The 18,792-nt window shown below is 34.3% G+C and overlaps 1 long non-coding RNA gene across 1 annotated transcript in view; it reads left to right on the top strand.

Annotated features, from left to right (window-relative positions):
• The first annotated feature begins 2,644 nt into the window (after positions 1 to 2,644).
• The window catches only part of LOC146721741 (uncharacterized), a 281,366-nt gene continuing 265,218 nt past the window's right edge, over positions 2,645 to 18,792 (top strand). Inside the window, exon 1 of the long non-coding RNA XR_014925520.1 lies at positions 2,645 to 3,541. This is a non-coding gene — a long non-coding RNA (uncharacterized LOC146721741). The remainder of the gene's footprint in view (positions 3,542 to 18,792) is intronic.

Genomic DNA, 18,792 nt, shown 5'->3' with positions numbered 1-18,792 from the left:
GGATAATACCAATTAGGCGGCAGAACTAGCCAGTCGGCGGGATAAGGTTATTTATTTGACAAGTTAATTTATTCCGGATAAAAAGCTCAGCCGGCGAGATACTTCGGCCTTAAATTAAAACCCACTCCCTCAATACGTTCCCCTGATGCAAGAAACATTGCTCCCCCGGTTATCTTGCGCTATATGTTTCACGAGTGCGCCACTTTAAGCCGCCCGTTCATGACGTAAAATCCTCTCCTTGCTTCGGCTGCTGTCGATGGATTAATTTGAATATCCCGAACCTTTCGAGCACATTTGCGCGACTCTTGCAAAGGAAGCGAGCGATATGGCCGGGCTGTGTACGGATTGATGGAACTGTCGATATTCTTGTGTGCGCGTATTCTCTCGTGCGGTAATACGCATTGTTGTTTATTTCATACTAGCTTTTCGGATCCTCATATAGCCTATATTAAATCCGTTTTAACACAAAAAATTAATTCTTTTTTTGTATTACCGCGAACTNCTTCCACATTTGTTGTCCGATTTTCACGAAATTTATATCAAAATAAATGTTTAAATTTTTTTTGGGTGGGTGCGTGGGTGGATAAATAAAGTGATAAAAATTTGTTAAAATCATATAGTAGCCATCCCGGACAAAATTTGAGTACAAATTTCGAAAAAGTCTGTGAATAAATGTTTGAATGCGTGGGTGGATGCATGGGTGGGATAAAACTTAAAAGAACCACACAGCAGCTTTCTCAAAAAAATTTGCAACATTTTTGTACCAATTTCGTGAAAATTGGTCCATAAATGCGCATGCGTGTGGGTGAATGCGTGGGTGGAGGTGTAACACTTGAAAAAACCACATCGTCGCCATCTCCAAAAAATTTGCAACATTTTGGTACCAATTTTTACAAAAATCCGTTCATAAATATGCGATTGCGTGGGTGGATGCGTGGGTGGGAGCGTAAACTTAAAAAACCCACACAGCAGCTTTCTCAGAAAAATTTGCAACATTTTTGTACCAATTTCGTGAAAATTTGTCCATAAATGCGCATGCGCGTGGGTGGGTGCGTGGGTGGAGGTGTAACACTTGAAAAAACCGCATCGTCGCCATCTCCAAAAAATTTGCAACAATTTGGTACCGATTTAAAAAAAATCGGTTCATAAATATGCGATTGCGCGGGTGGGTGCGTGGGTGAAGGCGTAAACTTAAAAAACCCACACAGCAGTTTCCTCAGAAAAATTTGCAACATTTTGGTACTAATTTCGTGAAAATTGGTCCATAAATGCGCATGCGTGTGGATGGATGCGTGGATGGATGCGTGGGTGGAGGTGTTACACTTAAAAAAACCGCATCGTCGCTATCTCCAAAAATTTTGCAACATTTTGATACCATGTGTTCAGAAATATTGCAAAAAAAATTTTTTTCGCAAAAACATACCCTCCTCTGAGGAAAAAAAATAAAAATAAAAAAATTAAAAAAAAAAACCCACAGCAGCCACCCCCGAAAAATTTGCAACATTTTGGTACCAATTTCGAGACAATCGGTCCACAAATGCGGAAGTAGTTCGGGCACAGACAGACAGACAGACAGACGGACGGTGCTTATATATATAGATATACGCGAAATTAAATGTATAAAGCAGCCATTCTCTATCAGACTGCTCCTTTATGTTATTCACGTTTGTCGTGCTTCATTTATTGTTCAAAGCGACGCGATATCGTGTTATATTAATCTCGGTCCATTGTTACGCCTTTCGTTATATGTTATAATTAGGCTAACGTGAATATATATTGGTCAAAGTGGTGAACAAATGTATGGTAAATTATGTAATAATTTTAGTAGCAGTCACAACGGTATCCATGGAATATACAAGAAAGATTATTATTATTCTCGCGCTATTCATCTCTGTATGTATAATTAATATAAGTACAGGCATCACCTTCATCAAATGTATCTAGATACATTTGGTGTATCTGAGATATATTCGAATGGAAGTATCTAGATACAAAACATGGTATCTGAATTGCCTTTTTCAGATACATTTTCATATATTTTTTTGAATAGCCCAATTCTTTAAATTAAAAAAAGAGATTAAGAATGCAAGCTATCATCATCAACCTCGGTTGAGCGATTATTAAGCATTGGTCAAATTTTAGTACCATGCCGAAATAATTTGAGTGACGATATCTTTGAGACATTTTTCACGTGTTAAGACTAACGAATAAAGTCGCAAAAATATGAATAAAGATAAAAGAATTGTACATCTTGTGCATATTACCATTACTATGATAAAATATAATTTAAAAGTATCTGATAAGTATATCTATGTATCTGATATGTAATGAGATACATTTAAAATGCATCTTATCCATCACTGAATTATATCGTCTAGTCTTTCTTCTTTCTCTTTCTTTCTATCCTCACTCGCTCCGTTCTTCGTACAAGTCATTATACAATACAAACCGATAACGCGAACGTGAGAGGCAAAAACATGGAAGTGTTGTCCTTCGTTTTTGCTGCGTAATCAAGCGAGGGAGACGACGAAATGAACAGAAGGAAAGAGAAAGAGACATCGCAGGAGAAGCGTGAAATGTGGGGAAGGGATAAACTTGCATCACGCGCGGAGAAACAGACACACATGAACACGATACCGTGATAGCGTCTCGAAGTGGACTGAACAGTTCACATTGTTTCAGTCGCTCGTTCATGTCAACGTTTTTAACGTCTACGCTTCCTCGCGTTCACTTTTCCCGTAACACGTCGCGCGATTTCTCCCCAAACGTCAAAATCAGCTGATGCGTGAATGTCAGTGTCAGCTGACACGTGTATGTGTGCGATACTTCGTGCGGGGGTGGACACGCATCGTCGGCATGAAAGCTCGTGCTTGTCAAGTTTTCAAGGATGACTACACTTCTGTCCGCGGATAAACCCCGAAGGGGACCGATCCCGAGTTAGCGTTCATCGACGCTAATAAAGCCGCGACGTGATGAACTCGACGATTGGCCGCGCGCCGCTAATGAATCCAAAGGGCTAATTATGGTCTCTGTAATCCGGATGAAAGTGAAATTCGAATCGGCGAATGCATGGCAGAAGCTGAGAGCAATTTGATCTCGCGACGACATAACGCCGCGTCGCGCCGCAGCGAATATTAGCTCTCTTCGGGAGCTTCGGTGCTTACATGTTAGTCGCGACCTCTCTCACGCAGTGCGCGGATGTTTCTGAAGAATCTCTGGCCGGCGCAGAATTTCTGTCATCAAAGTGTGTTTTCAAGTGCGTTTATAATCCGCGTTGTTTTGAACAAAGTGAACGACGTGCTTACTATACTATAGATATATGTGTATGAGTGCGCGTGTGTATCCGATATATTCCGTGTGACCGACTAAAGTGTCAACGTGAATACGGCCGACGTCACCTGTTGCTGGCAATTAACGAATGCGTCGTGCTCTGATGCCGGCTTTATGAAAAGCGAATCAGATTCTTGGAGCAAGTACGACAATTCGGCTCTCATTGCTATTCTGACTTTCGTCGTGTTTCCACGGTTCTGTTGTTATACTGGTAAGTCGTTGTAGAAACTTGGATTTGACAGGCAAACGCTATCTAATCTTTGAGAAATGATATTATAATTGAAAATGAATTATTTTCTTAAATATTTGTGCGAATAAATCGATTTAAGGGTGAAAATAAATCTCGAAAAAATGGTTGAAATTTTGAAATTAAACAATTTTTTTGTTATTTTTACGGTAGAATATTTTGATCTATTTTAAATTTTATATTGCAACGTAAAAGTTAAATATAGAAAAATAAAATATGCGCTCTTAGAATGCTGCATATTGTAACAAAATATGCAGAATAGACGAGAGAATATTTTCAATACTATTCGCACAATTGTTGTTAATATTTTTACGTTTCAAAGTGCAGTTAACATGATAATAACAAATCAGTAAATGGCTTTTGCACGCAAATAGTCTCAATGCAAGTTGTTATCTAATCAGTTTACGCAAGTCTTCACTCACACTACGTACCGTCACAGTTCTTATCATACGGCAAGAACTACTTCATTCTTACTATATAAAGAAACATTTTCATTACGTGATCTTTTTGAAATATGCAAAAATTTGCAAAAATATTTATCGAAATAATAACATTTTTCTACATTGAGAAATATGATGCAAAGGTCTTAAAAAAATATTATATCATTTAATACTCGAGAAATTAATTAATCCACACAGTTTTCATATTCAGAGTGTCCAGCAGACTCAATGAAAAAATTCCCTGACTTTTTAGTATTATTTTTTTCAAATATATTATTTGCATATATCTATATGATAAATCAATTAAATCATGAAATCCTTGAGATATTTTTGTCAACAATGAAAAGGTTCGGAAGTTAAAATAAAAATTTAAATCAATCATACAATCTGCATTATTTACGATAATCGAAACAAACATGTCACTATAAACTATTTAAATAAACACCTTTTTTATTTACATTATATCAATCTTTTTAGTTTTATCTCCATCAAATACATTGAAATAAAATAACACGACGATGAAAATCTAAATGAACGAACACGTTGTAGATGAATCGATCTTGAACAACACAGAAAATCAGCGTGCTGAGAATCGAGGAAAAGTTTACATTTATGTAATAAAAAATTATTGAGACAAATGTAGAATAATGTGAAAAAATCCAGATAAATAGTAGACTTTTCCCTGACAATGCCCGGATTTCCCTGACACTCCGAAAATGATCTCTCCATCGGTGCAATCTTGTTAACCTACCATTTTAGGGTTTCTAAGATTTAACTATTGTCGTAAAGCTGCCAATACCAGCTCGACGTACCATAACGAGATGTGTACGGATCAATAAATTTCGGTCTTACTGGTATTGCCCTGTTTGATGTGTTTGTTACGTTCCTATTCCACGTCGACCGCCGTCGCTACAAATCCCTTGACGGGTACTATTGCCTCCCTAAAAGCATGGCGGTTATATGGCAATTCGGGGCTGTCTCTTCTTTCACCCTCTCTCTCTCTCTCTCTCTTTCTTTGTATGTCTATCTTTCCCTTTAGCTCATATTCGCTCTCCCTCTATCTCCATCAAAGCTGTCCGATCGATAACTTTGGCCAGCGTCTCGAAGTGACGGGTTTGAAATTGATTCGCGCCGGCAAGCAAGTCGGATGGAAGTTTCAAGGAAATGCAAATACGCCCTTGAACTCCGCATCGATACAACCGGGGCTTAGGCCACGTAAGTCTGTCGCGTTCGAACGGACGCCAGACAGACTTATAGTCTGGGTCACAATTGCGCGACCCCGTTTATGGTACAGGTCGTACGCGTGCATGTCATTTTACCTTATTATCTCTCGCCTACTGATCTCGATGCGGTCGGAGCTCTCTTTGAAGTCGACGATGAAAAGCGGGTTACGCGATGAAAGTTTGAAAGGGAAGACGGCATTCCAATAACTTCTCGGTTTAGTTTAGTTTCGCGCGTAATTGGAAACGCACGTCGGGTTACAAACACGTGTCGCAGACATGCATATGATCGATGCGTTTTTGCTAAAAAAGCCCCCACAGGCGTTATTGTCCATTCACGTATGTTGTAATGATACGCTATACCTTTTTCGATGACGAGAGCCGTAGAAACCGGTTGACGATGATGATCGGGAGGAAATATCGTTGAATAGATACTGGATACGTAGCAGAGGCGCGTCAGTAAAACCGATCGATCGACGTTTATGGCCCGAATACACGTCATTTCTCGTTATTAGTTGTGACAGGCGATCTCGATGCCGAGGCGAGTTTGCACATAATTCCGCATCATACGTCGCGCGGCTCGGATTTATCGTATGTAACGGACCACCTTCCATCAGCGTCGCTAAACGCGGCGAAAGAGCAGCGAGAGAAACGAGAGAGTTTTGCTCCGCGAAAAAAAGCTCTCCGCGAGCTTTACTGCCTACCTAAAACCGGAGTAGTAAACCGGACGATAGGTCAGGCATGACGCGTTTTATTTGCCTCGGAGTAGCTTTCTTTGTAACTGTAAATGTAAATGGAGCCGGATGGCGAAGGTGCCTCTTCCACGTTAATAAGAAACGACCGCGGCGGCCTTGAATCTCCATCCCGCGACACGGAATGTACAAAGTTGAGGGTTTAAAACAATTTTAAGAGCCGCAGCCTCACAATACATTAATCTACATTTAATTCCCTCTCTCTTTTGAAAATACGTGTAATAAAAAAATTAATTAATTCGTAATAAAGAATGTGTCACAATATTAATAAAACTGGCCAAAGTCTTATAAATATATTGTTTATATACCATATATAGAATAATCAAATTTAAGGTTGGAAGTTGGTCGACTAGAATAATTATCAAAATTATGTTGTCGCATGTCAGATGATAATTACCTGACGTTGATGAATTATTATTGTAAAATTCAAGCATCTAGCTGCGCTTGCAGCAATAAAAGTTTAAAAAAAAAATAAAATAAAGTATTTCCTGTCTAAATATTTAATTAATAAAATATTATATCCAGAAAATATAAATCATTTTATATATGTATAGTGATATTAAAAATCATTTAATTTTAATTCACCTATTCTCATTCGTATTAATTTTTGTAGTCGTACATTAACAGTTGTCTCCCCACCGGTAGGACACCTTGTTGGAACACCTAGTTCCTACTAACTACTGAGAGACTTAGGACGAATACACACTATAAATCTAAAGTAACTATAAAGCCTCACGCGCTCCACCACTGAGGGAGAGTTAAGTGAAGCCGTAAACCCATGAGTCCATGAATCCGTAATCCCATGGTCAGAGTTTATGGTTAGCTACCACCATATTTACGGCAACCTCTTAAGTGTATTTGTGCAGATTAGAGGCGCATAAAGTACGTACGATTAACTATGCTCGGGAGACTGATTTGTCCTAGATTTGACGTTCGCCGGATAACGTCGATAATCCACGTTACATATTATAGTCTTTTCAACTGAATTAGGGAAAATGTCACTGATAAAGCAGAGACCAGATTTCCAAGATCGAAGATCGGTAAATATTTTATTTCAAGACCCATGAGATTGTTTGCTATAATTATAAAACAAAAATCACTGCTGTCTTATCAGCGATTTATACACCTAAATCTGTATCAGCGACAAAGAAAAGATATTACGGTGAAACAATATTTAGATGGATACTATTAATTACGATATTAAATAAATACTAATAATCTTATAGAATTTTGTTAGAAAATTCAAAACCTCCCTTTTGAATTTTTCTCTTTTGATCTACATACATTATTCTCATCCTCTCCGGTGCTTATTAAAAATTTCGTACCACTATTCTGTCAGAGAAACGTCCGTATAATAAACTATACGTTAATATGTGCGCTTTATTTTTTTTCCATGCGCCAAAAAATCTCGTTAAAACACAGTGAACGTACATGCTTTGTTAATTAAGCATCCGAATTAGAAGTTAATGTGCTCTTTCGCTACGATCCTATTCCACCACCGTCTCATTTTATTCGGTAGCGGCACTCGCCACGCATTTCCGAGCTTGATTTCGCAAATCTCGTTGTTCTGAGAGATCAGTTGCATATGCGTTTCATAATTATGGCGCTTGGTACCGGCTGCTTGTACCCGCCGTACATGCTGAAAGTTTAAAGCAACGACCGACCGATAACGTTCCGTCGGAACTATGTAATCTTATTTGATGCCGGCGCTCTAATTACCGCGGTTGCTACCTATGCCACGAAAATATGATTTGCCCAGCATCTCATATTTCCATCTCTCTTCCGTACTACTTTATATAATGCTCGCGTCTAACTATTACTCTAATTATTTTTATCAATCCGATCTCTCAGCAGATTTTTCCCCGTATTTGTCGAAATTTTCTCCAGTTTAATATAATACGTTTAAAAATGCTATTTAAAGTATGCATTTTACGTCGATAATTTCGTATTGCTAGTGTTGTGCTTAGATGATTTTAAAATTAGCTAGATAAAAATATGTAAATTCATCTTAGATAAGATGAAGATGATTTTCTTTTAAACATTTCGTATTGCTATAGTGTTGTGCTTAGATGATTTTAAAATTAGCTAGATAAAAATATGTAAATTTATCTTAGATAAGATGAAGATGATTTTCTTTTAAACATTTCGTATTGCTATAGTGTTGTGCTTAGATGATTTGAAAATTAGCTAGATAAAAATATGTAAATTTATCTTAGATAAGATGAAGATGATTTTCTTTTAAACATTTCGTATTGCTATAGTGTTGTGCTTAGATGATTTTAAAATTAGCTAGATAAAGATGGGATAAAAATATGTAAATTCATCTTAGATAAGATGAAGATGATTTTCTTTTAAACATATCTGGATAAAAAGTAAAATTATATGGCGATTCATCTGGATAAAAATGTTTATCGCTTTACTTAAGTTCTATTATTTAAATATTTTTATGTGCTACGATTCTAAACCAAAATTATCTGAAAATTATTCTAGATAATTTAGTAAAAATAATACCTTTTTTTATCTAAGATGCAGGTATAGATATATATATATATATATATATATATATATATATATTTTTATTATCTATGCAAAGATCGAAGATGGCGTCAAAGTTTCATCTAGATGATCATCTATATAATTTTATTTAGATAACAGCAAACACTGCGTATTGCAAATATAATATGGCAACAAATCTCTTTTACACGTTATTATATGTAGAAAAATGAATATGAATATTATGATATATATAATAATATCTAGAATAATGAATATGTATTTGAATATTATTCTTTCTGTTTTTTTTCTAAAATAATATATTCGATGAAGAAGAAATTAGATTTTAATTCATTATGTTTATATAATTTCTGCAATTATTCACAATAACACGAGGCATTTAATTAAGCCATAATATGAGCAATAATACAATGTTTGCACATTTTTTTCTATCTCACATACCTCTTTCCCTAATTAAAAATTTAATACAAAATACCAAGCTCTAGGCAGAAGGAAGACGCGTCTTATTTTCGTTTCGTGGTGTTTGCGTTTCCTCTAAATAAGGTCGATATATACACAACGCTTGTTTAGTCGCATGAATGGTACACGTTATTTATCCGAGAGCAAGCGTAGTATAATTATTGCAGTAATGTAATGCGTTCGGATAATGGCCCGCGCGATTTAATGGAATTACTATTATAACCCGGCGAGCTAGGTCCGTTACCATCAAATTCGCGGATGCGGCAGGGCCGCATTGTCGCATTTCGACGATGCGACGTTCGCCGTATATGCGGCTCCGTAAATAACTTCGGTTCGAGTAATGCTTAGGGGGATCGTGTTGCTTCGCCCCCGCCCCCTCTCAACCCCCTTGGATTTCGGTAAGTCGATGCGCGATGAGCGTTATGAGAGTCATTCGCGGAGACGCTCGCTCGCTCGCTCATCTTGGCCCGGCTCCAAATCTTGGCTCGCGCAAGTGTCTCAATTATTTTCGACTGCTGTCTGCTCTGTTGCTATATCCGTTTTGACAACGCGGATACAATACCTATGTCAACGGCTCATGTTTCGCAAAATTATGACTCGTGTTGCGCGGAAATTAATAATAATGACTCTACTGTTGCGTGCAAATATAAACCGTGAGCCGTTCTATGAATAAAATAATATAATATAATATTCTTGTTCATTTTTTTTTTATTTCTTTCTTGGCTTATTTGTCTTCGATATATAGGCTGTTTATTTATTGGAGTTGAACATGAAGGCAGACAAGTTGAATATTGGATCCACTATATTTTAATTAAATATGTATATTATTCAGGATAAATATGCTCATTGATATATATATATATATATATATATATATATTTTTGTTTCATAAATGAAAAATTATATATAATTAATATTATAATAATTGAAATATATATACATATACATACACATATCAGGGGGGTGTCCATCAATGAAAAAAATTCCCTGATTTTTTCAGATTTTTCAAGACCAGAAATTAATTTTTTTCCCTTTTAGTATTATTTTTTAATATTATTTAGACTTTTTAATATTATTTTTTCCAAATATATATAATTTGCATTTATCTATATGATAAATCAATTAAATGTTAAGTCATGCAAACACATTGAAATAAAATAACACGACGATGAAAATATAAATTAACGAACACGCTGTAGCTGAATCGATTTTTAACAACATAGAAAACTAGCGTGCTGGGAGTCGAGGAAAATTTTATATTTATTTGATTAAAAATGTCAAATTATTGCGGCAAATTTAGAATAATACGACCAATTCTCATAAATAGTAAAATTTCCTGACCTTTTTCGATTGATTTTGCACTCAGTTTTATTAATGATACATGACATTTTCTACTTGCCGCAAATCTTGCTCCGCCGCGGCCAGTAAGACATATTATATTAAAACGCATCTTTAATTAATCCTATCTTTCTCTTTTAATATTCTAACGAATTAGAGTATATTTATATTCTAGGACTAACGTCGCGCAGTGCGCCGTCTTTTGAAACTCGAGATAATCATTTAGGCAGCATTAGAAATTAAACGTCGCGATGAATATTTTGCGAAAACTTGTCAAATCTGACATTGATTGTCCAATTGCCTAACTGGCGCGACGTACCATCCATTTGGTTTCCACGTAATCTTTCAGACCGAAGGAAGGACGTCAGTTCTCCTTATTTCCGCGCACTCGATTCCGTAGATCGATGAACGTGGAAATGGTATGGTAGCGCGAGAGAGAGAGACAGAGGGTTTCAATACCAGGTAGAAAATGGGCGCGTAATTAATTCAGTGGATACGAATCGATTCCGGTCGGTTCACTATACCCGGTGAACCAAGACACGTAGGAGACTTCTCTGCCGCGGCATTACGTCGTGGAATTTCGTATCGCACCGAAAAAGGTGCACCTTTTTTTCTAATTGCGAGAGACGATTTAATCGGCCGAACCTCGTAACTTATGAATGAAGCCGGGGTTTCGTGCCTTCTTACGGAGCCCAGCCTTATTCGGTGCATCCCCTGTCTGAGTCCCGGGGGTTCGTGCAGCTTTAAACACATAACTGGTCTCAAGCTTAAATACCATTTTATTCGCTATCGTAAATACAGGATCGGGGCAAATATATATTCTCTACTCGGAAAGATCGGCACAAGTCCGGTTCTTGCGCTAAGTAGTGATAACGCAATCAGCTGTGCGACTTGTTTTGAAAAATTCCGACCATTCTTTTCTCGATAATATACATTTATTGGATATATACGTACTGCGATAAGATAAAAGATTAACATTAGGATTTTTGCAGCCCACGATTAATGCTTTTATTTTTAATCGCGAGTAAACCAATTTTTCAATTACACAGCCGCATATATATAGTGTTGATTAAATAACTATTTCACATTTAAGAAAGTATATAAATATAGCCACGAATTTTGAAAAATGGTTAGTAATTTATAAAATAATTGTAAGATAATAATAATAATTGTGTAACATATAATAAGCATTCGAAATATAATTTATTTAGTAATATAATTACTATAGTAGAAATATAGTAGAAATATAAATATTACTATAGTAATATTTATTATTAGTTTATTTATTATTTAGTACTATAGAAATATTACTATAGTAGAAATATAGTAGAAATATACATATTACTATAGTAATATTTATTATTAGTTTATTTATTATTTAGTACTATAGCAATATTACTATAGTAGAAATATAGTAGAAACATACACATTACTATAGTAATATTTATTATTAGTTTATTTATTATTTAGTACTATAGAAATATTACTATAGCAAAAATATAGTAGAAATATACATATTACTATAGTAATATTTATTATTAGTTATTTATTATTTAGTACTATAGAAATATTACTATAGTAGAAATATAGTAGAAATATAAATATTACTATAGTAATATTTATTATTAGTTTATTTATTATTTAGTACTATAGAAATATTACTATAGTAGAAATATAGTAGAAATATAAATATTACTATAGTAATATTTATTATTAGTTTATTTATTATTTAGTACTATAGAAATATTACTATAGTAGAAATATAGTAGAAATATAATTTATTAAAAATCAACAAAACACATAATGAATTTATTGATTCGTCAAGTACACAAAACATTATTCGACTTTTTATCGAGTTAGATGTTATATATTGTAGTTGAAATGATAAATGGATTGTACTCGATTGATTGAGCAAGATCCCACGATTGTGTATGTTTAATCCGGATATAAATACGAGATTATTCCAGCGATTAGCGAGCCTGGGTGTCGGTAACACCGAGTGATTCGCTCTATGCAGCCGTGTGCTCAACTTGCGTGCATAATTAATGCCGCTCGAGCGCGAATACGTTCTCGTTCGCAGCGTGATCAACTTGTCCATATCTAAGGATGATCTTGGAGCACTTTAAGGAGTAATGGACGAGGCAATGTTCGTGTTTGACCTCGTTGGGTCAAATTGCGAATATCGTCGTCGATATCTATGCACAATGTTTTAAAATGGTACCACCATTTTTAGAATCGACAAAAAAACTCACTTGAAATTACATGTTACCAAATCATTGGAGAATGGAAAAAAAGAAATTAGTCTAATAGTACAATATTTTTCTCACTTTGATAGAATTTTAGATTCGCACATTTGGAGTTGAATTTTCTCTTATTTATAGCGAATATACAGTACTCTCCATAAGTTTGAAAACACCTTAAATTTTACAATTAAACAATTTTATGGCAGCGATCTGTGTAGATTTTTTGTATCAATAAATCGTAAAATATTTAAATGACATTTTTATTTATAACGGATCGCCGCTATGCAATTTTTTAACTGTAAAATGTAAGATGTTTCCAAACATATGGTATTTAGCTTTTTTTTTGCTGCTTTTTTAATATCAAATATGAAATTTAATTTTTAAATATTTGATTAAATGTTAATTGATTGAAACAGTTCGCGTCTAATATATTGTAGAATATAGAATATCGTTTAATTCGGTAGAGATTGCAGCTCTCTCTCGAGACGCGGTAGCGATTATTAACGACTTGGCGATAACTCTCTATCACATCGGTCTTGAATGTTTTAATTCGCGTTGGCCGAATGGGCCGATAAGGCCGGCGTACATACATATATTCGCCTGAGTATACGATAAAGAAGTGGATTAACGATCTCGTTTCTTTATACGGCGCCGGAGTTTCGAATGATCACGGGAAACCTAAGATGTGTTGGATAACGCGGGAGAGGCTCGACAATATCGTGAGTCACGATAACGATAACTGCACGGATGCCAGCACGACGAGAGCGCCGTATTGAATTGCAATCTTCAGAAATGGCATGTCGGTGCACCGGTGCGCGCTGCTCTCTAACAAGATTAGCGAGTTTCAAACAGCTAAAGCGGCCCCCGTATTCTCCTTTCGCCGCGATTCCTCGTGTAAATCCCAGGTAAAATCAAATGGAGCGTTTTGCATTATTTATCATTCCGTGTACAAAAGGACTGCACGCTGCCCAGCGTGATCTCTCTGTACTATTTGCGAACGTAAAAGTTGAAAATAAATCACACCGAAATCCTTTTTCAGCGATAATGGCGCGAAAGAGTCCTCGGTCCAAATTTATACAGTTGAAAATTTTCTGTTCAATTTAACAGATGTCAACATGTCCCAAACGGTCCGCAGAAATGTTTTTGGTAATTTAACATAATATGGATATGTTCAATGCAGACACAAATTTTAACACAAAATAAATGCAAAACTCCAAATAATTTAAAATCAATTTTGTGTAAATTAACATACTTTTATTGTTTTATTGTAAAAATTAACAAAAAAATATGTTAATTTTAGATTTTATCATTCCTATTTATTGTTAGATTATAAAATAGAATCAACATTTTTTTCTGTAAATTTACCACATAAATCTTGTCACTAATAAAGCAGAACATATTTATTGAATTAAAATTCAAAATAGATGCACATTGTTATTTTTACACTTTTTCAGTTATTTTAATAATTATTAAAATAACAACTTGTTTATTAACAAATAAAATTTTTTTCTGTCGTAAATAATCTAAAAGTAAGTAACCATACTCATAATTTTTGGCACCAAATACAGGGGCGACTGTAATAAATTGTTAAACGAGTATTTAGACGTCTACGCAGAAATTTGTACGCATATATATAAACATCTCGTTAAACTGAACTCTTCCGGGCCTTGTTTATTAACAAATAAATTTTTTTCTGTCGTAAATAATCTTAAAGTAAGTAACCATACTCATAATTTTTGGCACCAAACACAGGGACGACTGTAATAAATTTAACATTTAAATTCAATTAACACATGTATGTGTTAAATATTTAACACAAAAATTTTAACGGGGACCGTTTTTAACAAGAAAACAAATTTTTTCTACTGTGCATTAATAATCAATTATTACAAATTGCAATTTTTCCTCTGCATTATGCTTCTATTTTCTTCGTTTCTATTTAATCGACTAGAATCATGGATTTTTAGACTTGATTACATCGCGTGAATATATATAAAAGTGTATGAGAAACTGAGGCGAAATTTTGTACAATTGTGCAATTGACGGCAAAGTAATTTTTGAGTCGATAAAAAAACTGACGGAAAGAGGTCGCGATATTAATATTCCTAGAAACGCGATTGGTACGATTTAATCTGGACGAAACTAGAACACGGAGACCATATCGATCTTATGCGATCAATGCACATATGTTATGCATTGACGTTGACACGCCGTGTCAATCCATTCGGCCGAGCACTTTGATATATCACGATGGATCGTTATTAATTATTTAACTGTCTGCGTGATTGTATGTTCCCATTTTTTTAGACATGTCATATTATATTTTCATGTAACTAATATATTTTATTTAAACCGTGAGATGTGTGTATATGCAGTGTTGTGCTTAGATGATTTTAAAATTAGCTAGATAAAGATGAGATAAAATATGTAAATTCATCTTAGATAAGATGATTTTGTTTTAAATATATCTAGATCAAAGGTAAAATTATATGGCGACTCATCCAGATAATTTTCTAGATAATAATTTTTAAGACTGCTTGTGTAAACGCAGTTATAAAAAAATGTAAATTATAAAAGAAATATAAAAATATAAGTATTCATATTTTCATTTATAAATTTTTATCGCTTACTCCTTAAATTCTCCAATTTAATTTAATATTTTTTTTTCATCTCTAAGATAATAGATAATACATATTTTTATTATCTATATAAAGGTAAGATGACGTCAAAGTTTCATCTAGATGATCATGTACATAATTTTATTTAGATGACAGCAACCACTGATGGCAGTAAAGTTGAAGATGAGATTATTAGATATTATATAATAAATAATATTTAATAAAAGTTAATATGATTAATCTGCGGGTAAGAGAATAACAAGAGATCGATCTGTCGTCGAAGAAAATCTTGCAGTGATTCAGAATGCAACAGAACATCCACGGTTGTATATAACTTGTGGAACTTGTAGGCTCGCTTTGTAATTAGTTTAGACAGAGGTGTTGGTCGGCGATCGCGTGACGTATTGCGTGCACGTTTTAATTGAAGGGTGGTTCCAGCATTTAAGCAAGTCTTGATAAGTGGGCGGGACAGAGGGAAGGACACGATAACGAACAGCAGGGGGTCCTTTCCATGTAAAACGCTCGCCTCGGATATTCCAGCAAGTTACATCGATGCACGTCAGGTGCGTAGAAGACGTTCATGCCGATGCATAAAGTCCGCGCGATTGGCTTATCGATCGAATTCGATGAAATTTGCATGAATTGATTTATATAGATTGCATCGGTAATAATCCTTATTAATATTTTGCTTCGACGGAAACATTATTTTTTTATTGTAATTCGGATATATGAAATATTTAAGTATCACAAATTGATATATTTTTGTCTGCTTTTTTGTGAATTTTCGTAAAATGTGACCGCACAATTATTAGAATAAGAAAGAGAATGAAAGAGCATATAATGATATTTTTATTTTTGTTTGAATATATCATTAAAATGTATGGAATAGACTGAAGAAGAATAATATAAAATAATTTTACATATATTTTATATATTGTAAGTACATTATTAAATTTTGAAGCGTAAAATATTATACTTAATAAATAATTAATAATAAATAATTATTAATTGTGCCCAAAGAAATATATTATTTTTATTATAAAAATGCAATTGTAAATTTTGTTATCAATTATTTTCGAAAAGCCATCGTCAATAAGTTTCGAGAATTTAATCCGAAAAACTTATGTCGCGTCTGCAGATTTTTGCGCCGAGCAACGATTAATATTTGCGCGATGCATGATTATCGGCAGAATGGAGGAGGAGAAAAAATTTATTATTTATTTATATAAAAAAAGTAAGAATCTTCTCTCAAATATCTACGTTTTTATTTATTTATATATAATAGAATTCGCATCTCCGATTAAAATACAATTTTAATCTACCTTATTTTGTAATTATTTTCATCACAAAAAAACAAGTATAAATTTTATCCATAATTTTGGAAAAGCCATCGCCAATAAGTTTCGAGAATTTAATTCAAAAAACTTATGTCGCGTCTGCAGATTTTTGCGCCGAGCAACGATTAATATTTGCGCGATGCATGATTATAGGCAGAATGGAGGAGGAGGAAAAATTTATTTTCGTACCTTTCGAGTGACACTACCGACGGCATTGCTCTAGGCTGGATTCCGCCACCTGATTGGCGTTTTTAATTTTCCATTCATCCGGGCGTAGTCGAGCCCGTGGGGCATCCGACGTTTTACGTGCAAATCCCACAGCGCACCCGCACGAGTTGCTCCGATTGCGTAGGTAGGTACGCGCTTAATAAAATCCGGGGAAAAATCGTCCACGTTGCAGGTACGCCCTGTCTCATTCGGATGGACGTTACCGGAAGGCATGTAATTTATTCGACGTTCATATATGAGGAAATATCATATCAAAATATAATTCTTGTACGTGGCGTACACATGTAAATATAAGGAGCCACCGTGTTTTGATTTATCTCCGAATTTTGCAAATATGTGTCTAAGATTAATTACCGAGAATCAATCAAATCTCGGTGCGAAATAAAAATATATATATGCCAATTAAACAACTGAAACGTCGACTGATATTTATGCCTTTAGAAAGAAATTTGGTAAAAAAAAACGACATGTAAAATAATACAGATTACATAACTCATGTTTGGATGAAAGAGTCTCTGTTTGTCCCGATGATATAATTTGATTAATTCATGAATATTTAAACAGTGTAAACGGTGAATCCGATTCGTTTTAACTTTATTTGACATAGTCGACTGACATTCGATATATCTATCAAATTCGTGCAAAGCAATCTAAATATTTTAATAAAGTATCGAAAATATCCTTTGATAAGAGATTTCAAATAAAGTTATATTATTTTTATGATATAATTTCGGCAAAACTGTATTGTAAAATAAAATAATTTCATTATTAAATGCGTAATTAAATAATAATTACATTATTATTTTATAATAATAGCGTATAAAAAGAATTAACTCGAATTTCATAAAATGCAACAAAATTTCAATTTGATTTCACATATAAATATCGATTTACTTTAATATATTCAAATGTGATTATTATAATACTTGTTCATTAACAATAATATAATAATAATAATAATATAAATATACATTTTTTAAATAATTTTAGTTGTAACGTTATTTTAATTAATCAATTACTCTTTTTATTTCGTAATATCATCACGATAACAAAAGAGGAATTTTACTATTACTGTGATTTTTCTGTTCTCTCACTCTATTTATTATTAACCCATTAAAATAATAATCAGTCGTACAGTTAACAGTTCCCGGCGCTTTTATTGTCATTGCGTTTGAAATCTCCCATCAACTGCAAAAGCTGAAGCCTCGAGGTGCGATAAGGATGAAAATTTGAGTACTCGGCGACATGTCTCGCTAATCTCGTTCATGTCACGCAACGTTGCAGACGTCACGGTGGATATCGCGACGATGACGTCGTCGACGTCTATAATGCGTCGAGTTGCACGTCATTGTTCTCACATCACTTTCTTCATCTAGCACAGATAACGCGCATACATGGGCAAAGTAACGATATATATACATATACAGGGTGGGCCATTTTAAAAAATACAATCAATTTTCTCGTAAACTAAGCGAAATATCGAAAAATGGTTCAGACATGTGTTGTATGGTTTTGAAGGGGCTATAAGATGGTGCCATTAGTTTGACCTTGGATATTCAATTGAAGGTCACGCGAAGGTCATCTCAATTTTTTTAAATGGCACCCCCTATTTTTTATTATATATTCTTGTAGCTGATCTCGAGAGCTTTCCAAAACACTATAGTCAAATGTTTTTCCATTGCGTACTTTTCGAGTTATAAAGCTCGAAAGTTACTACATTTTTTGATAAAAATACAAAATATATTTCTTAAAATATTCACTTTTTGATAGTCTTATTTTACATGCTCCGACTAATCCGGGCAAAGTGCAAGCATGATCCAGCTAGTTAAGACAAGATCCGGACACGATCGTATTTTTTAAAATGGCCCACCCTGTATATATATATATATATATATATTTTTATACTGTGGAGTTTCCGTATTTTTTGCAATCGCCGTCATGAAGCTCAAAGGCGTTAATTCCCATAAAGCAGATGTTACAGAATATCCCTAGAAAAAGTGAAAGTGTTATCACTTTCTCTGTCTGCCGTAAGTGTAAAACATATCTTCTTTGATCTTTAATATATC

Source organism: Nylanderia fulva, unplaced genomic scaffold, assembly GCF_048542155.1.
Source record: "Nylanderia fulva isolate GAGA-0341 unplaced genomic scaffold, ASM4854215v1 Scaffold42, whole genome shotgun sequence".
Taxonomy (NCBI): Eukaryota; Metazoa; Arthropoda; class Insecta; order Hymenoptera; family Formicidae; genus Nylanderia; species Nylanderia fulva.
The sequence above is the reverse complement of the archived record's forward strand: the minus strand, read 5'-3'. Positions and strand labels throughout refer to the sequence as shown.